Genomic DNA, 23,485 nt, shown 5'->3' with positions numbered 1-23,485 from the left:
CTGAGGTGGGAGTCTGTTTTGAACAACCCTGTCACTGACAGAGTCATCGTCTTTGGTAGGGTAGCTACGTACTTCTACCAGGCCTGTCTCTAGTGAGGATGCACATATGTTCTTTAGGTAGATGCACTGTCTTGGCAGCAGAAGCAGAGGGGCCACTTATCAGGTACTGAACAGCCAGTTTCAAGCAGTCAGTGAAGAACAGCAGAGTAAGCCTGAGACATGGCCTCCCTGTCCTAGTGGGCTTACTGGATGATGAGCCCACTTATCATTGGTGGCTCAGAGGTGCCTGCCCAGCCCACGTGAAACCACTCGGCTAATGAAAAGGCAAAGAACTAGGCGAGAGGTGGAGGGAGTGAGGGGCCAGAGTTCAGGAGACTGCGGTCTGTGCTGTGCAAGCATGCACTTGGGAGACGGTGGCGAGGGCCTCAAGCCAAGGGTGGAGGCAGTGCTTGGGGAAACTGAGGGAGGATAGGGCTGGAAGAGTTCGGGGCAGAGGAAGGGTGGAGGAAAGTTGTCACATTCTTCAGCAGTAGATTAGAATTTGCTCATTTATTTCAGTTCATTTCCTCTATGACCCAAATTAATCATTATTATCCCATTATACAGATGAGAGTCAGAGAGATTGGGCCACTCCCCTGTTAGGGTCTGAGGAGTTTGGCACTTACCCACCATGCGCTGTGGAGGGCAGTGGAGAGGAACGTAGTGAGATGAAGAAGGCGGGTGTCACATGCATGCTGCTGGTGGTGGCATCCTCCTAGCCGGTGGCTACTGTCCCTGTGGTCATTGGTGAAAGATGTGCAGAAGATGTGCCCATGTCAGCAGCCCAGCCTCTCTGGGCAGGCCATCCGTCCAGGGTGTATCAGCACTTCCTCCCTTCCGTGCTTGCTCTACCTGTCCAGCTCTTTGGAGTCTCCTTCCACACACATAGCTATGCACATTCTCTCTCTCACATACACACGTTCAGACCCACATACACTGGCACACAATCTCACACACACATGCACCCCTGCCCAGCCGGCCTCAGTGCCTCCTCCCTTCTTTCCAGTATAACCCCACCTCTGGGGATCTACCTCACAGGCTCTCACACACTGTCACACACACACACATGTGCACACATCTGTGTTCCACATCCCCAGCTACTTGGTGATCACTGGCCTTACTTACAGAAGGCAGCAGGTATTAGGGGCTAGTCTGGGGACAACCTCAGGGCCACCAGTACCCATCATCCTGCTCTTCATGATGACAAGGTTCTCAGCAGTCTTCAGCCCTCTCAGGAAAGCCCCAAGGGGGCCCAGGGTGAGAGGAAGAGACCCAAATCCTGCTTCAGAAGCAGTGGGGCATTCAGGCAGAGGGTGGACTCTGTCCAAGGGAGGGACATGGTGACTGGCCGCAGTGCTCTGTGTGGAGTGAGAGCCCCATAGCTCAGCATGGCTTCTTGTCATGTGGCTGCTTTGAACCACGGAATGTATCTGGATTCTGGGGCCTGCCGCAGGTGAGTGTGAGTTCCAGTTGCATGACTCACCAACTGTATGAACTTGAGCACACCCTTCTTCTTGTCGGGGAACCCGCAGCGCTGAGAGGCCTTGGCAACTCGGGGGGCTCTTTAGACACTTAAAACATTTAAAAGTTCATGTTATGGCAGATTTTGAATGTTTACATTGAACCAGGCGATACTTTAGCAAAAATAATAAAATGCAATGCAAATGTTGCTATTCCCATGCTTACAAGATTTATTTAAACCTCTTTGTTCTTTGTGCTCTACACAGGATGGTGCTCTGACCTCAAGCTGTTGGCCTTCCCTCATCCCCGACAGGGAGTCTTTGTGGCTGTAGGTGATCTCATTTGGAGATAATGAATACAAAGTTGATTTAAGTCCTTTCATTAGTGTAAGGCTTGGCCAAATGGCCATTGAGCTCCCCTCTCTGCTTTCTCTGTCTCTCACAGAGAGCTGATGCTCCCGTCCACATAGGAGACTTATGAAGATTCATTGCAACAATGCTATAGAGAGCACTTGTCCTAAAAGAAAAAAGAGCTACTTCTGAATTTATTAAACTTCTGTTTATGACAAGACACTTTTAAAAACAAATAAAAAAGCAAGTAACACAGAGGAAGGGGATATTTACAATGCATATAAGCAGTATAAGATTAATATCAAGATTATATAAAGAATTTTTACAAATCAATATAAAAAAAGTTCAAACAATGTAATAGAAAATCAGGCAAAAGGCTTGCACAGGTCTTTCCCAGAAGAGACAACACATAAGGCCAATGGCCAATAATTATGTGAGGAGATATTCTAAAGCATTATTGATCCAGGAAATTCAAATTGAGACTATAAAGATATCTCATTTTATACCAATTAGACTGACACAGAATAAGAGGTGATGGACAGGATGGAAGTAGCAGGTGGTTAATTGTGGGTAGGAGCATACTCAGTACAACCACTTTAGAAACAAGTCTGTCGCTCTCTTACCAAATGGAATATTTGCATACCCTGTGATCCAGCAATTCCACTCCTGTGTATCCACCCAGAATAAACGTCCATGTGCTTTCTAGAAACAAGCAAGGCCACGGTAGCATTGCTTAGGGAGCCAGAACCCTGAAAGTGATCCAAGGGAGCATTAGTAGCACGGTGGAAACATAACCTGCAAAGAAATGAATCTGCTACTGCTTCAAGAGACCGTGTGGACGAGTCTTAGCAGAATACAGATGAGTAAATAAAAGGGTTAGATGCAATTCTATATGGGTCAGCCAGTTGAAAGTAACTTACAACATATTTTTACCCTTTTAAAATTAAAAATATACAAGACTCTTGCACACCCATCCACAGAAGGACAAAATGCCCAGGGTCACGGGAGTGGTTACTGCAGAGGTGAAAGGCAGAGCACAGGGATGAGGAGCCTGTGAATGTCAGGTTTGGTGTTAGCTTTAGATTCAAGGTTGTTTTTCTTTCATTTTTTATTTCTCATTATAATAAATAATAAATGAGTTAATTTTAAAAAGGATGGTCATTCCTGGACAAAAGGATGGGTGTGCGGAACCAAGGGTTGTGATTAAACCCAATCTGTGTGCCCACTTGGTCTTCAGACGAATAAATCCAGACCAAGCCAGGCGAAGGCGGGCCCCCACACGGCGGCTCCTGCTCTCCCGCGGGCTCGCAGTGCCGCCTGCTCTTGCTCCTAGTGGACCTCACAGAGGCAGGCACCATGGTCAAAGCCCTCTGGCAGGCAGTAAATCTGGGGATGGGTCGGCAGGGAGACAGATCCTCCTCACCTTATGTACCAATTGCTGGCATATTAGAAATCAGTCACCCCTCTGGTGATATTGAGGGTCTTATTTATGAATAAAACAACATTATATATATATATAATTATATATATATATGTAAGTATAAATAAGTATATATATATATGTAAGTATACTTATATATATATATAAGTAGTGGAAGGTTTAAATAAAGGATTCCTTATGATGCCCATAGCTTCATGGTGTTGAGTCTATTTTGTTTTTAGTACGTGGGATGTTACTTTTATGAAACCTTCGTTTTGTAAATCCAAAGCTGGATTTGGGATCACAAATATTTCTCTTGCATTTGGATCTTTAAGAAAAAATAAATAAAAAACAACAGCTGACTGCCAGCACTCAACAAATGTTAAGGGTTGGATAACAAGTGTCATAAAGGGGGTTTATAGCGCTAAGAGTGCAGTGTATGGTGCTTTCTGCTGCAGGGAGAGCTCAGACTCGCTCTTGGGCCCTACTTCCTGTGGCTAATGAGACTGTCTTTCACCTAAATGCTTGTTGGGAACTCCTCATCCCCTGCCCTTGCGGGGCTGCCCCCTCATCCCCTAAGATACGGTTTTGGAGACCGTGTGAGCCCCAGGCATCAGCAGACCAGGCTGCTGATGGCTGTACCCTGAGTGAGGGCCACGTTCTCAGTCCAGACTGTAAGGAAACATTCAACATTCTAGGAAACGGGGCCTGGTGCTCACATTTGGGGTGAGCGGCTTCTCTGAACCCCACCCAGAGACTGCTTCGTGCAGTGCCGGCAGCTCGCGTGGACGAGGAGGCGTGCTCCCCAGGGATGTTGCCACAAGCATCTTTAGCCAGGGGAAGACAACCCCACTTCCAATTTTTGGGTCAGCTTTAGTGACTTTGCTCCACTTCTGGAGAGTGCTTGGTGGTGGAGTGATGTCTAATTATTACTGAGGTTGAGCTCTGTGTGGAGGGACCTCAGAGAGCTGCTGTTGCTTTTTCCATGGGAGTGCTGCAGCTTTTAATGTCTTGAAACCAATTTAAGTGGGAAATTGCCTAGCAAGAGGCGATCGCAGTTCCACTGAATTGGGACTGGAGAAAGGGATTGTGCCATGCTTGCTCCACCACTGTGACCGACTCCTTCCTGCCAGCGTCCACTCAGACGAGGAGGGGTCAACCCATTCTGGGCTCTGCTGAAGACAGTGGGAAGGAATTTGGAAAGAGAGTGAAGTTTATTTACTAAGAGCCTACTACATACATGTTTTTCAACAAACCTCCCTGGCACCTGGCAAGTCTCAATAAATACTGGATTGTCCCTGAGTGAGTCATCTGTTTGCTGTCTGACTGAGCAGAGACACATAAATTAGGGGGGTAGTTGGTGCCATCTATTAGCTGGTTATCCTCCATGGCTCCTGTGATGGAAGGGACAAGGAAAGCAGCTTCGGAGTCCTTTCCAGGTTTATCGCTAGATAGCCTTCTCTTCAGGAAGTGACCCATCTGGTCCTCAGAGAGAAGGGAGAAGCTGCCTTCACTCCCCTCAGCCACCTGCACCTGACAGACCTGAGGAAAGACTAGAGCAAGAGCAGGGGATAAGTGTGGCCCACTCTGTTTTTTTGTAACTACAGTTTTATTGGAACACAGCTAGACCCATTTAGTCACGTACGGCCTAAGGCTGCTTTCCTGCTACTTCAGCATACTTAAGCAGCTGTGACAGAGATCATAATGTCCTCAAGGCCTAAAATATTTATTTCCTGGCCCTTTACAGAAAAATCTGAGCACTAGGTAGTCCAGGAATTGGCCCTTGGTCTATATCATCTCACAGCACAGGGGCACATGCGGAAGCATAGCTTCCTGCTTTACGCTGCCTAGTAGCGTGTAGGCATATCCAGTGGAGTGTCCTCTTGCTCTGCGCCATCCAGCAGCATTCGGGCTCTGCCTGCAGACTGTCCTTTCTGGCCCTGCTCAGGTCTAGCTTTGGTGGCCCAGGGACTTCTTCCTCACAGCAGTGGTACCCAGCTTTATTCCTGGCCCAACCTAGCCTAACCCTGACATCTATTGAGCCAACTCTGTGTACCAGGCCCTGCGCCAGGTGATCTGCATGACTGCTTGCTTAGTATTATCTCCATCATAGAGGAATGGGACCTGAGCTCTGAGAGATGAAGTGGCTTGCTCAAGGTCACACAAGTATGAGTGAATCAGCACAGTCTCCAGAGTCTCACGCCAGCCTGGCCCCTTCCAGGTGGTCACGTGCCCACCGTGTCCCTTAGTGTGCCTCTACCCCCCACACACTCTTTACTTAAGCTTTTATCTTCTTTTCCCTTTTTTACATCAAAATAGCAGGATGTATGTATGCCTGGATCAAATTTTTAAAAGCCCTAGCTCTCCTCCCATGTGCCATAGCAAAGGTTATTTCAGTCTGTGATTTTATCTTTTTATTTCCAACCTATTAAAAAACATCAATTAGAGAAAATTTGAGATGCAGAATTGAACTGGCAAGTGGTTCAAATTTATATGATAATAACTTTGTTACATGAAATCAGATTTTGATGTTGTTGGTGGGATTGTTTTTTTTTTCTCCTTTAGCTTATCCATTCTATCAAGTAATATTTAGCATAACCCAATTTCTGCACGGTGCTGGGGTTGACCTGGACTGCCAATTTATTAAGCCTTTCCAGAAATCAGATCTAATATTTAATAACATTGTCAAATAGAATACAGTGCTACTAGTTTAAATGTCATTCTTCACAGCTCATTGAGCTCTTTGAATAAATAGTCAAGTGGTTTGTTGCAGACCCTGAAGCTGGAGATAGTACTTTTCAGACAGAAGTAGTTTTTGTGTCCTGCAGTCATAACAGAAGGTGGTTTTTTTCCACTTGGTAAATATCGCTGAGGTCATAAAGCACAAATGCAAATGCAGGGAGAAAATGCTCTCACAAATCTTATTTATTTTCACACCGATCTAATGCTTGCCCTGGCGCCAGGCTGTGTGGGTATCACCCGCTAGCACCTGCGTTTGTTCCTTCCCCTGCTCTCTGCTCCTCGGCAAGAGCTGCTCTTTCCCTGCGCACACTCGCTGCAGAGTGTCACGGACCATACCCTGTGAAGAAAGGGTGGTCCCAGAAGGACTGCAGCCTTCTAGGGGAGGGCCAGGAACTTGGGGGCCCAGAATGCTCTCCACTTGGAGCAAATGAGCTGGGAAAGCGTGCTGGTCCCACAGCATGCTGGGACTTCCTACTGAGGAGGAAAAAGAAGCGTTCATGAGATGGTACTCCTTTGTATTCTGGGGAGATGATCAGGAAGGTTTGCCCAGGTTGATGAAAGGGATTTTGATATAGATCATATAGCCTAGAAAAGGGACTGATACAAACTAGATAGTGCAGTGCCCTGGCCTTGTAGTCATGCTCCAAGGCTTATATTCTGTCCTTTCTCTCCATCTGAGTCAACGTGGATTGGAAATTTTGTATACCCCTCTTTCCTACATGGGATAATCATTTATCTTTCTGTCGGTTTTACTTGATCCAAAAGCACTAACATGTATTTTGTAAGTTGGATAGTCTCTTCTCTTTATTCGTTCATCTATCTATTCACTTATTTACCCACTCAAGAAATGTAGTTTGAATAGCTTCTGTTTAGGAATTTTGTATTTAAGTTCCATTTTCAACCTATTTTAATCCATGGCTATAGTCAAGTGAGTTTACCTCTTTGAGCTACCTATGAAACTGAGGGAAGCTTGCTCAGATTTGTTGTGCATTTACCAGCGCATACAGGGGGAAGTGTCCAGTGCAGGCTGCAGCACAAGGTTGACGACATTCGGTAGATGTCAGCAAACTGCCTCAGTGCTGATTCTGTGTTAGGAAAAGAAGATAATAAAAGTATAAAGACAGGGCCTGACCTGTGGTGGCGCAGTGGGTAAAGCGTCAACCTGGAAATGCTGAGGTCGCCGGTTCAAAACCCTGGGCTTGCCTGGTCAAGGCACATATGGGAGTTGATGCTTCCTGCTCCTCCCCCCCCCCCTTCTCTGTCTCTCTCCTCTCTCTCTCTCCCCCTCTCTCTCCTTTCTAAAATGAATAAATAAATAAATAATTAAAAAAAAAAAGTATAAAGACAAATATCACTTCATCTTTTTATGAAGTTTATTTGACATACAGTAAAATGCACATATGATGTTTATTTAATGGGTTCCAGGGGTCCCCAAACTTTTTACACAGGGGGCCAGTTCACTGTCCCTCAGACCATTGGAGGGCCGCCACATACAGTGCTCCTCTCACTGACCACCAATGAAAGAGGTGGCCCTTCCAGAAGTGCGGCGGGGGCCGGATAAATGACCTCAGGGGGCTGCATGTGGCCCACGGGCCGTAGTTTGGGTACGCCTGTAGACAATTGTATACAATGATGTAATCACCAACCAAAAGAGGATATAGAACATTTCTATCACCTTGAAAAGTTTTCTCATGTCATTTTCTAGATATGTCTGCCTATTCCCAGAAGCAACCACTTATAAACTTCTAGTACCACAGATTAAATTTACCTGTTTTTGTAATTCATATAAATGGGGTAATATAAAGTATACATATTTGTTCTTAGTTTCTTTCATCCCACAAAATCTCTGCGAGGTTTATGTATTAAGTTGTCGGTATCAGTACTTAGTTTTTTTGGTTTTTTTCCCTTTGAATAGTACAGTATTCAATTGTATGAACAAAAGAGATGAACCTCTATTTATTTTCCATCTGACATACATTTCAGTTGTTGCCAGTTGATGGCTATTATGAATAAGATGGTACAATCATTTTTATACGTAGAGATGTTTCCATTTCTTTTTTCTAAACCTGAAAGAGTAGAATTCCTGGCTTATAGGGTAGTTGTGTGGTCATCTCTATAAGAAACTGCCTCGCCAATTCCAATGTGGTTATTCTGTTTTACATTCCCACTGGTTCCATCCTAATTAGATACTTGTAAGTCCCAGTGGCTGGACGTCTTAGCTACAATTTAGTGTATAGTTACATTTTTTTTTTCATATGTATTTTTTGAGTTACTGGTTTTTGATGAAATATAAAAGTACTGCAAATATAATTCCCAGTCTAACTTGCCCTTTCATTTTCTTAATGGTATCTTTTGAGAAGTAGAAAATTTTAATTTTGAAAAACTCAATATATTTATATTTTTTTGGATGGTTAATGCATTTTGTAAGAAAATTTTGCCTTCCATGAAGTTATAAGTTTTCTTCTAGAGGTTTTTACATTATGTACATGTTTTATCTAAAATTAATTTTGTGTATGGACAAAGGTTGACTTCTTTTTTTCATATGTATATTCAATTGACCTTGCACCATTTATTAAAGAGACTTATATTTACTTAACAAATAGACTAGATGCCTTGATTAAAAATTAACTAGCCATATATGTATTGGTCTATTTCTAGATTCTCTATTATGTTCCATGTACCTATATATCTGTTCTTACGCCAATACAAAAATGTCTTAATCACTGTAGCTTTATAATTATTCCTTAACTAAATTCCTTAAATCAGATACTATAGATCCTCAAACTCTTTTTTTTTTTTACAAGATTTGGGTAATTTTAGTTTTTTCACATTTCCATTTAAATTTTAGAATTATATTATAGATTTCTTTAACAAAACTTGAGATTTTGACAACTACTACATTGAATCTATTGATCATGTGGGGAAAATTGATATCTTTACAATACTGAGTCTTCTAAGCCATGAACATAGTTTTTCCTTTCAAAACACCAACTTTGACATTATTGACTTTATCATTATATTTTATTGATTTCAGCTTTTTTTGTTGACATTTTTTTTTCTTTTTACTTTGGATTTAATTTGTTCTTACCTCTTCTAACTTCTTAATGTTGGAACATTAGAGCATTAATTTTATTCTTGTTTTTTTTTTTTCCTAACATAAGCATTTAAAGCTATAAATTTCCTTCTCTGTTTTAGTTGACTCCAGAGATTTTTATGTGTTGCATTTTTCCATTATCATTCAGCTCCAAATGTAAAAGCAGCACCCTGGGTCATTTTCTTCCAGCTGTCCCCGTTGAGTTCTGGAGGACAGCAAATGGCTGTTATTTAATATGGAAAAGGTTATTGGGGCCAAGATCTGGGATCTGTTCTGCTTAGTGGGGCTGAGGAAAGCTTCCTAAGGTAGTTAGCTCTGTCACATGAACACATTTTACAAGCCAAATGCCTAAGGCCTTTTGAGTTCTAAAGATACAAATGTAAGAATGAGGGAGAAAACTGGAAAACAGGAAATAAAATACACAGAAAAGTAATGGAACCCAGAGAGGAAAAATGAGAGTTGCATGCTGTGGAAACAAACCCCCCCCCTTTTTTTTTAGTATTTTTCTGAAGTTGGAAATGGGGAGGCAGTCAGACAGACTCCTGCATGCGCCCGACCGGGATCCACCCGGCATGCCCACCAGGGGGCAATGCTCTGCCCATCTGGGGCGATGCTCTGTTGCAGCCAAGGACATTCTAGTGCCTGAGGCAGAGGCCATAGAGCCATCCTCAGTGCCTGGGCCAACTTTGCTCCAATGGAGCCTTGGCTGAGGGAGAGGAAGAGAGAGACAGAGAGGAAGGAGAGGGGGAGGGGTGGAGAAGCAGATGGGTGCTTCTCCTGTGTGCCCTGGCTGGGAGTCGAACCTGGGATTCCTGCACGCCAGGCCGACGCTACAAACCCATTTTTAATTCCACTAAATGTATAGTTTCCTTGTAGGAGTTTGAGGGCAGCAGTATTTTCACTGCCAAATAGTCACTGACCACAGAACCCCTTCTTGGGTTCTTAGGCTTAATTCTAGGGGTTCTGGCTGCATAGTGTCTCTGAGCCTTCTTCACATTCTTTAACTCTGGTCTAGCCCAACTCCATGTGTACTAAAGGCAGCTCTCCCCTAATCTATGTCAACACTTAATAAGAGATTTTGAGAGAAAATTTTAGGTTATACATTTTTTAAAAAATTTTGTTTAGAAAATTAAATTTAACATGGTGACATTGATCAATAAGAGTGCATAGGTTTCAGGTAAACATTTCTATAGCATTTGAATTGTTGATTGTGTTGTGTACCCACCACCCAAAGTCAAATCATTTTCTGTCACCTTATATTTGTCCCTCTTTATACGTTTCCCCTTCCCCTCCCCACATCCCCATGTCCCCCTCTCCCAGGTAACCACTTCACTTTTATCTATGTCCATGAGTCTCAGTTTTATATCCCACCTGTGTGTAAAATCATATAGTTCTTAGCTTCCTCTGATTTACTTATTTCACTCAGTATAGTGTTCTCAAGGTCCATCCATGTTGTCGTAAATGGCAATTTGTCATCATTTCTTATAATGAAATAGTATTCCATTGTCTATATGTACCACATTTTCTTTAGCCAATCCTCTATCAAGGGACACTTTGGCTGTTTCCATGTCTTGGATACTATGAATAATGCTGTGATAAACATGTGGGTGTATGTGTATTTACATACCAATGTTTTCTAGTTTTGGGGGTATATACCCAGTAGAGCAGGGGTCCCCAAACTTTTTACACAGGGGGCCAGTTCACTGTCCCTCAGACCATTGGAGGGCCGGACTATAAAAAAAAACTATGAACAAATCCCTATGCACACTGCACATATCTTATTTTAAAGTAAAAAAACAAAACGGGAACAAATATAACATTTAAAATAAAGAACAAGTAAATTTAAATCAACAAACTGACCAGTATTTCAATGGGAACTATGCTCCTCTCACTGACCACCAATGAAAGAGGTGCCCCTTCCGGAAGTGCGGTGGGGGCCGGATAAATGGCCTCAGGGGGCTGCATGTGGCCTGCGGGCTGTAGTTTGGGGACCCCTGCAGTAGAGGGATTGCTGGATCATATGGTACTTCTATTCTTAGTTTTTTGAGTTACCACCATACTTTCTTCCATAATGGTTGTACTATTTACATTCCCACCAACAGTGAATGAGTTCCTTTTTCTCCACAGCCTCTCCAGCACTTGTTATTACCTGTCTTGTTGATAATGGCCAATCTAACAGGTGTGAGGTCATATCTCATTTTAGTTTTGATTTGAATTTCTTGAATAGCTAGTGAAGATGAGCATCTTTTCATATATCTGTTGGCCATTTGTCCTCTTGGAAGAAGTGTCTGTTCATGTCCTCTCCTCATTTTTTCATTGGATTGTTTGCTTGTTTTTTGTTGAGCTTTGTGAGTTCTTTATATATTTTGTATATTAAGCCTTTATCAAAACTGTTGTTTGTAAATATCATCTCCCATTTAGTTGGCTGCCTATTTGTTTTGTTGTCAGTTTCTGTTGCTGTACAGAAGCTTTTTAGTTTGATATAGTCCCATTCATTTATTGTTGCCTTTACTTCCTTGCCTTTAGGGTCAAATTCATAAATTGTTCTCTATGGCCAAGGTCCCTGAGCTTAGGGCCTGTGTTTTCTTCTTTGTAATTCATTGTTTCAGATCTTAAATTTAGGTCTTTGATACATTTTTGAATTAATTTTTGTGCAGCGGGACAAACTGTAGTCAAGTTTCATTTTTTTGCATGTAGCTTTCCAGTTTTCCCAGCACCATTTATTAAAGAGGCTTTCTTTTCTCCATTGTGTGTTTTTGGCTCCTTTGTTGAAGATTATTTGCCCATATATTTGTGGTTTTATTTCTGGGCTCTTGGTGCTATCATACATTTATAATTTAAATGTAATATAACACCATTATGAAAAGTTTAGAATATTCCTAAAACTATGTAGAGAAGAACCAATCAAACCTGTTTAATTTCATCACTTAAATAAAATACTAGGAATTCTTGTTTTTGTCTAGTTTTTTCTGTATCTCTTCAAAAGTTTTATATAAAAATATAACAGTCTGTGTTTTTCTAACATTGTTATAAAACTTTATAAAATCATTTTAGTGGCTAATTACTGTTTCATCAAATAGATATAAAATGATTTATTTAAAACTTCTCTTCTCACTTGTTATTTGGGACATTTCCAATTTTTCACAACTGTAAACATTATAATGAACATCATTATGACAAAGGACTTTCAGTTGCCACATTTATTTCTTCAGATAAAATTCTAAAAAGTAGAATTATGTTCTCAAAAAAGGATATAAACATTGAAAACTCTTGACTAAATATTACTGAGTATTGCCATAAACGGGGCTGTGAATTAAATTTTATTCTTATTTTCAGGATCAAAAGTAGTGAATTTATTTAATTTTTATCTTTGGGATCAAAAGAATACTCAAGCTTTAGTGTTTTTGTTTTTCTTTTTAATCAAATCCTGTAGATTTGTCTTTGGTTAGAAATTTTCTTCTCTTCTCTTTTCCTTTTCTTTTTTTGTGAGAGTAAGGGAGATAGATAGACTCCTACATGTGCCCGACCAGGTTCCACCTGGCAATGCCTGTCTTGGGCTGACACTGAAATCAACTGAGATATCCTCAGTGCCTGGGGCTGTGCTCAAACCAATGGAGCCACTGGCTGTGGGAGGTGGGGGGCAGAGAGAAGGGAGAAAAAGAGGGGAAGGAAAGCAGATGGTCACTTCTCCTGTGTGCCCTGACCAGAGATTAAACACAGAACATCCACATGCTCTATCCACTAAACCACCAGCCAGGGCTGGATAATTTTTTTATAAATTGGTATTGTTTCCTACTTTTTCTGTATTCTTTATTGTGGTTGTTTATTTGTTTGTTTGTTTTGTTTTGTTGCAAGAGAGACAGGAAGGGAGAAAGATGAGACACATCAACTTGTAGTTGCAGCATTTTAGTTGTTCATTGATTGATTCTCATATGTGCTTTGACCAGTAGGCTCCAGCCAAGCTAATGACCCTTTGCTCAAGCCAAAAACCTTGGGCTGCAAGGCAGCAACCTTTGGGCTCAAGCCAGCAACCTTGGAATCATGTCGATGATCCCACACTCAAACCAGCAACACCATGCTCAAGATGATGAGCCTGTGTTCAAGCTGGCGACCTTGGGACTTCAAACCTGGGGCTTCGGCATCCCAGTTCAACACTACCCACTACCCCACCACTGGGCAGGCTTTCATTTTTTTCTCTTTATATAGATGCATATATATTTTTTGCTTTATTATTCTGGGTACTGGAATACAGAGGAAACACTTTCAGTTCAATTCATTTTTTCTTGGCCTGCATTGGGTATTGCCATCAGTGATCCATGAATTTTGGTGGATTTGAGGAAGTTGAGTAAGATCCTGGTTAGATATTTTTATCTAATCATCAGAGTTGATACAAATACAAACCCCTTCCTCAAATGTGTAATTCTACAATGATTCAGTATTTGAAGTATCATATCTTTTATCCATTCATTTATTTCATCTACTCATTTACTATTGTTAAGCTTAGTTACTATGTAAAAGGATGCTTGATCTTTTTTTCCTAAAATTGAGTTAGAATTGGTGTAAGGTCAAAGTGAAAACAAAGGCTGACCTTGGAAAATATGTTATTTCAAAAATAAAAGATTTTTTATTTTTCTTCTTACTTTATATAGGAGCTTTTCTTCTGTTGGGGCCTTGGGTCAATGTTTGGACAGTTAGGAGATTAATTTAACCATAATGCCTACCATTAGGGAGGCCAAGGATGGAGAGGGTGTAGTGTTTTTGTTTTATCCCGTGCATTTGATCAGTTGTGCTTGAACACAGCCTGTTTATTAATGAAGAAACTAAAGTTCAAGAGACTTCTTGAAAATCAAGCTTTAGTCAGTATTGAACCCACGGTTTGAACTCAGTATTTTTCTTCCTGCAGTGCCCATGGCATAACCTTGTGACACTGCCAGAATGAGGAGATGCATGATCAAAGTGGAGCCTCAGCTCCCTCCCCCCACTCCTGTGTGTCCTAGCCCCAGGAGGGAAGGCTGAGCGGTGGCCTCCTCTCTCTGCATTTTGTATACTATTACAACATGCTGCACCATGTCCTTCCTTTGTTGCCAGGCTGATTTCTGGGTATACCTCCAGCCTCAGGCAAAACATTTCTCTTTTTGAGCGCCACCTGAAGTCCTTCCATCCTCCAGGCAGGGTCTGGGTCTTTCTTAAAACACCGTGTGTCCTAGAGAGCAGCTTGATCAGATGGAGCCCCAACCTTAGTGCCCTGCTCTGTTACATTCCTCAATAGACTTGAAGCCTCCCTGGGGCCTGACCTGTCTGTTATTCATTGGTCTGTCTGTGCCCAGGGCCTAAGCACAGGTAGGTACAGAGGCAAAGCACATGGACATTCAAAGCCTTCCATCCTTTTAAATATCAAACTAAGTAAATGTTAAGCGAGCAAGAAATGAGAGTGAGCAGAAATGCAGCCATGCACCTCTTTCTTCACCATGAGTGAGCAGGATTGCTGGCACCCAGGTGCAGGGGGTACAAGAAGGGGAGAAGAGGGGCGGGGCGCAGGGGCCCATCGTTGTCTTGGAGCAGGATCCCACAGTTAACAGAGTTGGCCTTTCATGGCGCCCTGCTGCTTAATCCTGTTTGATGCTGGTTGGTTTGGGATAATAAAGTCCAAAGATCAAGGAAAACCCCACTGTGCCTCCCTTATTAAATTACTTTGCTTTGGGTTTTGAGCATTGCCAAGCAAATCTTGTTATGAATTCTTCAATTACTTTCTTTTGCGATTTTTGTAATTTGGTAGAGCAAGCTTTGGAATCAAACCAACATCTGTGCCATCATGCTAACTTTGATTATTTTCAAACTCCTCATTAGAAGGTGGGAGGATGTTCACTACCCTTAGATCTGATTTTATTGTTCAGATTTTCTCTGCCCCCTAATATACTTTGTACCTGGGCCTGATACGCTTCACTGTAATACTGGCTATAAATGTGGGCTGATTTTCCTGTTTGTTCCACTGAGCATTATTGCCTTTGGGCTTTGGGGCTTAAGGTTTTACATTTTGAACTGAATTGCTTGTTATTTGATTACATTAAAACCAAGGAGTGATTGCTTATAAAAACAATTTTGATTTATTGCATCAGCCACATTCTTGGCAATTTTTAACTTATTTTTATTTACATTTCGGTAGTATAATGTTGTTTGTCCAGGAATCAAAAGGGAGAAAGAGTGAAGGGCAATAAACAGTTATAAAAGAAAATTGTAATATGTGGTATTGTGCTTCTGTATTTTATCTTCACCCTTGAGGGTATTTTGTGATATTTCCCTTTAGAAAATAAGAAATGCAAAAGTCAAAAAGTTAAACAACTTGCCTAAAGATTATTGAACTCTTTCTAACATGCATGTGTTTATTATTATTATTACTAATGTTACCATCATCATCATTGTCATCCTTAATAATGGGAAATGTGTCTGACCTGTGGTGGCGCAGTGGATAAATGTTGACCTGGCACGCTGAGGTCACTGGTTCGAAACTCTGGCCTTGCCTGGTCAAGGCACATATGAGAATTGATGCTTCCTGCTCCTCCCCCCTTCTCTCTCTCTCTCTCTCTCTCTCTCTCTCATTCTTTCTCTCACTCTCACTCTCTCTCCCCCTCCTCTCTAAAAATGAATAAAAAAATAACTGGAAACCTCTTGAGTAGAAGTAGTGGTCTCCCGTGGGAAAGGTAGCCCTAAGATTCTCTTTACTATCCAATTCACAAGTATTAAAATTGGCTTTGAACCCTACATTTAAAAAGTTGTGTGTGTGTGTGTGTGTGAGAGAGAGAGAGAGAGAGAGACAGAGACAGAGACAGAGAGAGAAGCAGAGACTAGAGATGAGAGGCAGGTTAACACAAACCAGGAAGAGCAGAGAGAATAGCAGAAAGCCTGCCTCCCTAGGGTCAGATAAAGAGAACAGAAGTGATGAGGAAATGGTGAGCACAGAGCTGAAGTTGGGTATCTCTACTACTTGAAGACTCTCCCCAGGCAAAAGGTCTTGGGCGTGCTCTGTATGACCCAGATCTCAGCCCTCAGCTACATGTAGTGCTGACGGGTGATCCTAGCAATTTTGGTGTGTGTTCATTATCCCCGGGCTTCTAGTAAGGTGGTACCCCTGCCAGGCCTCTCTAGTAGCAAATATTTTTAATTCTTTGACTTTACAATGTCATACATCCTGACAGGCAGAGCTCAGTGCCTATTGTGAGAGCTATAGGAGCCCATTAGGATCTTTTTGGCCAGAATGTGACCTCTTTTGTCACTTTACTCAAAGTACTTCAAGGCTATTGTGTGGGCTCACTCTCAAGCTGACATGTGCGCACAGGCCATAAAGTAGCACTTAGCCACAAATGGAATTACAGATTGAGACTCTTCAACATAAAGCCACAGGGACAGTCTCTCAACACATTATGGGGTAATCTTTACTATCCGTTGTGATCCTGTGAATTTGGCTGTCTCTCTCCTTCTGGCATTATAGTTCAAGTTGCCCATTGCCAACAACCTTTATGGCCAAAGAAGTTCTGAGAGGAGCTGGCAGCAGATGGCATAGCCACCTTGGCCTTGGGGCATCATTTCCTGGGTCTCACTTGAACTTTGTCTCCAGTAAGCAAAATGCTCCGTTTAGACCACTTAGTATAGTGGATAGAGTGTGGGGTTTGAGTTAACAAGAACTGGGTTTGGTTCTTGCATGCATCTCATGCTAGAAGATTAGACCTTGGACAAATATATTACTGAACAAACTTATACAAAAAGTAACAGTAGCAACAACACTGGATCTTCCCAGGGTTATGGTAAGGACTATGAGTAATGTGAAGGGATTAGCTCAATACCTAAGGAGTCTATTTTAACACAGTAGTTCTCAAAGTGTGGTTTTGGACAGCAACATCAGCCTTATCTGGGAAGGTGTTAGAAATGACCTTCTTGGGCCCCACTTTAGACCTAATGAGTGAGAAGCTGGGTATGCAGAGCAGGGCAGGGAAAGTTCATAATCTGTATTTGAATGTGCCCTTAGGGTGATTCTCATGCTCTCTCTAGTTTGAGGACACACGCTTGAACGGATGGTGCTTATTGTTATAATTGTTGTTGTATGAGTGTTTGATTTGTTCGAGAATCTTGGAAAGTGACTCTCAGCCAGAGGCCCAGAGTACCTACTGGTACTGTACGTGAAGGTCAGCCTCTGGAGGACGGAGCAGGAAGGAAGAAGTGAAGAGGCAGACCTGGAGGGGCAAACAGGACATGCCTGCCAAGCTCGCTCTGATGCAAGGTCCAGGCTTCCCATATTTTAGTTGTCATCCCTTCAGTTCTTCAGTAATCATGTACACATATTTACCATATTTTTTGCTCCGTAAGGTGCACTTCTTTTCCCCCAAAAGTGGAGGGGAAAATGCCTGTGCATCTTATGGAGTGAAAAAATACAGTATTTTATTAAATATTTTAGCACACAATTTGGTTCAGAATATTTTTTTTTCTCATTATCCTCCTTAAAACCCTAGGTGTGTCTTATGGTCAGGTGCATCTTATGGAGTGAAAAATATGGTATTTGGCACCAACGGTATGCCAAATATCATGCTTGAATAGTGAAGGGACATGAGTGGCTTAGGGACCACCATTGCACTGTGTGTGCACCCTCAGACTGTCTACATAGCCCTCTCCCTATGTTTGCTCATGAGGTGTTGGACCACACGGACACCTGTCCTTCCATTTGTGTATTCTTAGGTTGTTTTCTTTTCCCAGGATGATGTTTATCATTCTGTATTCTTTTCTCTTTCTAATCTAGTTTGTATCGAGGCAAGCCAATTTACTTTTTCTTTTAGATCATTCTTAATCTCTCCCGTAGAATAACTCAGATTCGAATGTTGTTTACTATGGTCTTTAGACACTTTTAAAAATTTGACAAATCAATAAAAATCAGAGTGACCCTTTGCCCTGCTGAGATGGTTGTTCATGGCCCTCAATTTTAGTGATGGGGTGCAACTTCAGACTTGGAGGAAGGAGCCATTGATTCTTCCAAGGTAGGACTTTTCTCTTTCCTTTGTACGAAATCGGCTTCCTCTCCCTTGGAGATATGAGAACATTCTTTCACTAACACAATACTCAGTTTATCGAATAAGGCTGTTTCTTCCCAGAGTGCCAGAGACCCTAAAAGGGAAGGCAGCCATTAGCCTTCCATAGGGTCATGTGCTGTAGGCAGACATCATTGCTAAGGCGTGGCCAGAATCTGACAGTAGAAGAGAAAAAAAGCAGCAGCATAACAGAGATACCTACCCACTCTTCAGGGATACTATTATTGAACTTTTTTTTTTTAGAAATTGGGGATACTGTTATTGAATTATTTTTTTAGAAATTAAATTTAATGGGGTGACATTGGTTCATAGGAATGCATAGATTCCATATGTACATCTTCATAACATGTAAACTATTCATTGTGTTGTGAGTGCATCACCCAAAGTCAAGCCAGTTTCTGTCACGGTATATTTATTCCCCTTTATTCCCCTCCTCCCATCCCCTCCCCCAGCTAACCACTTCTCTTTTGTCTATGTCCATGAGTCTTACTTTTATATCCCAACTATGTGTGAAATCATATAGTTCTTAGCTTTTTCTAATTTACTTATTTCACTTAGCATAATATGGAAATCAGTATGGCAGTGCCTCAAAATATTACGCATAGAGTTACCATATGACCCAGCAATCCCTTTACTGGGTATCTGCCCAAAAACCTCAAAAGCATTTGTATGAAAAGACTCATGCAGCCCCATGATCATTACAGCATTACCCATGGTTAACCAAGACATGGAAACAACCAAAATGTCCCTCAATAGAGGATTGGCTAAAGAAGATGTGGTATATATATATAAGATGGAAAACTACTCAGCCTAAGCAATAATGCTATTGAACTTTTGATGTGGGAGAGGGAAAAGCCATTTACAGTCAAGAGGAGCTAGAGAGAGACAGTCAAGCTTTGCTAGTAGCTGATTCTGTGATCTTGGGCATAGATCTTTTAAAGCCTTGCTTCCCTTGGGAAATGGATATAGTTTGTACTATGGAAGTTTGTTCTGAACTTTCTAAAAAGAGATTGGATGGCAAAGTATCAAATAGAGTGCTCTACAGGAAGAAAATGTAAGTGTGACTTTCCTTTCATGTTCGTTTTCAACAGCCTTGGTCTCTCACCTCTCTGATTTCCCCTCCTCTATTTTGTGTCCCAACCCAAGACCCTAGAGACATAACACTTTACATACTCTCAAAGAAAGACCAGAAATGAATTGACACTATGGACTATATCATTGGTTCTCAGTTTTAACACACATCTGGATCACCTGGAGAGATGATTGGAATGTAGACTGTTGGGCCACACTTTGTGTCTCTTATTCAGTGGGTTTGGGTCTGGTATGGAGCCTGAGAATTTACATTTCTTTATAAGTTCCCCTGATGGTACAGGGAAAACACATTGATAACCACTGGTCTGTATTATAGACTCTGAGGATGTTAAAGCTGGAGAAGACCTTAAGGACTATCTGGACTGTTTTCCACTTATGTAAAGTGGTAGTGCGTCAGTAACTGGGCCATAGCTGTGATCCAATCTAACAGTCTCTCTAATTTACCAGGCTCATGAGTGCGGACAATTTCCAGGGTTCTTCTCCACAAGGCAATGCATTTTAATGAGAATCCAACCTTTAAGCTGTAAGGATTATACCAAGGATGATGATTATCATGATCATGAGGACAATGTCTTATTGTTCAAGTTTCTTCAGCACGTCGGACATTGGGGATGTTGTCTCTTTTGGTGATGAGCCTGTGAGGGCTTGCTCTTCCTGTTCTCCCGATGGGGACTATCAGGCTCAGAGAGTTCAGGTGGCTGGTTAAGGACACTGGGATAAACCCTGGTCTGGCTGTCTCCCGACCCTTGCTCTCACCAACATACCATGCAGAGCTCTCTATGAAATGGAGTTGAAGATTTAAAAAATATATATTTTTCAAGTGAGAGGAGGGGAAATAGAAAGACAGACTCCCACATGTGCCCCAATGTATATCCATCTGGCAACCCATGTCTGGGGCGGAAGCTCAGGCCTACCAAGCTATCCTCAGTGCCTGGGGCCAAACACTCAAACCATTGGCTGCAGAAGAGGAAGAGAGAAAGGGGGACAGGGTGGGGGAGAGAAGCAGATGGTTGCTTCTCATGTGTACCCTGACCAGGAATCAAACCCAGGAAGTCTGCATACTGGGCTGACACTCTCTCCACTAAACCAACCAGCCAGGGTGAAGATTTTGTTTTGTTTTGTCTTGTTTTTGTTTATTCAGTGAGAGGAGGGGAGACAGAGACAGACTCCTGCATGTGTCCCAACCAAGATCCACCTGGGAAGCCCACTAGGGGGCGATGCTCTGCCCATCTAGGGCAGTGCTCTTTGGCTCAGCAACTGAGCTCTTAGCGCCTGAGGTGGAGGCCATGGAGCCATCCATCCTCAACACCAGGGGCCAACTCACTCTTATTGAGCCATGGCTGCAGGAGGTGGAGAGAGAGAGAGAGAGAGAGAGAGAGAGAGAGAGAGAGAGAGAGGGAGACACAGAGAAATGAGAAGAGGAAGGGTGGAGAAGCAGATGGGCGCTTATCCTGTGTTCTCTGACTGGGAATCGAACCTGGCATATCCCCACACTGGGCCGATGCATGTGGCAACTGAGCCAACTGCTCAGGGCAAACTTTTTTTTAAAGAAAGTTAAGGACTCAAAGAGAAGATACTATAAGAATAAAGGCATTGGTGACTCGAGAAATTACTTGCCACCCCCTCTAGTCCTTGCTGTGCTCCTCACTATTGACTATTGTACTGTAGAACATGGGATTATAAGGGTGGGAGAGTTAGTTATTTGAAGAAATCCTTGCAAGCCATCAGGAGCCAGTGTCTGCTGCTGCAGCCTTAGGACATCTCCATCATCAGGGTCTTCTTACCCAGGTAATGGGCAACTGGAACCAACATGACAAAACTTAAAGGTTGGTCATAACCACAGACATACCTAGACACACACATAGACACACACAGACACACACACATGGAGCATCCCTCTGATCAAATGGCCTTGCCTCCCCTTTGGTTGTGTTATCTCATTGTCTAGCTCTGTTCTATTTACTCTGATTTGAAGCCAGAAGCCAGACTGACTCTGTGCCCTGTGGGCGCTCAGGACAGCAGTCATTATACTGATGGCAGGAGAGTTCAGCTGCTGCCGGCCCCTCCCATGGAGCCTGCCCTGGTGTGCCTGTGTTTGCTAGTCAAGGTGGAAGAATGACTGGCAGGAGGGGAAGGGGTTGAAGAGAAGAGATTTCATTGACAACAGACATTGATCTGAATCAAGTAGGAAGGAGAAGATAGAGCACGTGTTGACCCCTCCCTGTAGGTCTTGCATCCTGTCACTTCCCACTCAGAGGGGCGCTCTAGTAGACAGTGATCATTAGCTCCCAGAACGGTGGGTTCACAGGAGAGCTGGGATGTGGCGCTGGGTGTGTCTCCATCCAGAATCCTCCTCCTCCCATGCCACTGTGCCCAAGGAGGGAGGTGGGTTCCTGAGGTCACCTTCCTGGACAGCTGCAGGAAACACAGGCCACACACGAGAGTGGAGAGAGCAGCAGAGTCACTGTGATGGCATCAGCCAGAGATGACAGTTTGGGTGTTTGGTGTTGATTCTTTATAATCAACACATTTTTATATAGTAATTTAAAAAGGAAACCATAGTGTGAATGTTCTATTGTAACAGTTTTTTTTACACTAAACATTGTAAGATTGTTTACCATTTATTTAGTGCTTACCATAGGCTCGCAAGGCACTAAGAATGTCACATTTACTGAGGAATGTTTTCCTCGTGGGAACTCCGTGAGAGATGCACCATTTTACTTGCCGTGGAAACAAGGTCCAGGGACAGTAAGCAACTTGCCTGCAGCAGTGGAGTTGGGACTCCACTTCACACCACTGGAGTCCAGAACCAGGCTGGCTCTCGTGACCACAAACAGTTGTATCCCCAAGCAACAAATGCTCTTTTACAACAAAATAGTAACGATGACATATAGTCTGTCATTTCATATTGTCACTTACCTGGCTAATTATCCATTGTTGAGCATTCAGGATGTTTCTAATTTTTGCTAGTTTAAACAGTATTGCCCTGAAAAGAAATCTTTGTACCAACATTTTTTCGGAACCTAAATAGTTCCGTAGGATAAATCCGTGGGGATGTGCTACATGTGCACATTGGAAAAGCATCTGATTCTCCCCACCAAACTGCCATTCCAGAAATATCCTGCCAGCCCACAGTCCTACTAACAGATTGTAAAATTAATGGCCTGGGTTTGTTGCATCTTGGGACCTGGCTCAGTGCCTATGTAGCCCAGGTCCAGGCTGTGTGTAGCACCATGTTGCTGTTTCATGAACATGACCCGAGGAGCACAGCCATGGAGTGCTCAAGAGGATCAAGCTCTGCTCTGCCGAGGTGAGGGTGGATAAGGACAGGCCCTCGGCATGCCACCCAGGCGAAAGCTCACAGGATGCATCAAGTCTCCAGGAGTCCCCGATATCCTGATCACCCCATCCAGAGGGGGCGCAGGTCCCCATGCCCCCCCCAGTGTTTCAGCCACTCCATGAGCCAGCTCTGTTTGTAAAGTGGGAGATAGTCATTGCCATTCCAGTGTGTTCTGTCACCTGTGGTGTTCCCCTGGGACATGCTCAGAGGACGGGGACACTTAGAGCAGTTTCCCCGGCCCTCCCTCCATGAGTCCAAGCAGAGCACAGGGAAGAGCACAGGGAAGAGCACAGGGAAGAGCAGAGGGAAGAGCACAGGGAAGAGCACAGGGAAGAGCACAGGGAAGAGCACAGGCTTCTTTGGAAGCGGTTGACCTGCTTTGCTGCTCGCTCTCTGGGTTTGTTTGGGACAAGTTGCTTTATTTTCCCGAGCCTCAGTTAGTTCATCTGTGAAATGGGGTTTATGTCCCGCCCTTAGATTATCCTGCGGTTGGAAAAGGGATCTGGTTCCCGAAGGCCCCACCACCCTGAAGATACTGCACACCTGCCCCGCACCGGGCACCACAGAGGCCTGGTTTCCTCCTGCACTTCCTTTCTGACAACATTTGTGTTCAAATGTTTACCCGCATTCCTGTTTGGGGAGCAATGGAGTTTCTTGCCTCTTCCAAAAGCAGTTAGGATGGCATGCAAGAGCCTAATGAAGTTCTGCCTCAAAGGCTGTTGTCTCTGAAAGTCAGTGCTCCAAGTGCGTCCTGAGTCCGGCAGAATCAGTGGTGCAGGGAAAGGCCATGCACTCTCATTTTATCACCAGTGTGGAGCGACAGAGTGAGTCATCCAATGTCCGCACTCACTCGTGGCTGCCTTTATGGTGCCCAGC

General features: G+C 43.1%; 1 protein-coding gene across 2 annotated transcripts in view; it reads left to right on the top strand.

Moving 5' to 3' along the window:
* GRID1 (glutamate ionotropic receptor delta type subunit 1) overlaps window positions 1-23,485 on the top strand; it is an 840,295-nt gene that overhangs the window by 794,642 nt on the left and 22,168 nt on the right. The gene's annotated exons all lie outside the window — the stretch shown is intronic.

Source organism: Saccopteryx leptura, chromosome 9 (genome assembly GCF_036850995.1).
Source record: "Saccopteryx leptura isolate mSacLep1 chromosome 9, mSacLep1_pri_phased_curated, whole genome shotgun sequence".
NCBI lineage: Eukaryota > Metazoa > Chordata > Mammalia > Chiroptera > Emballonuridae > Saccopteryx > Saccopteryx leptura.
The sequence above is the reverse complement of the archived record's forward strand: the minus strand, read 5'-3'. Positions and strand labels throughout refer to the sequence as shown.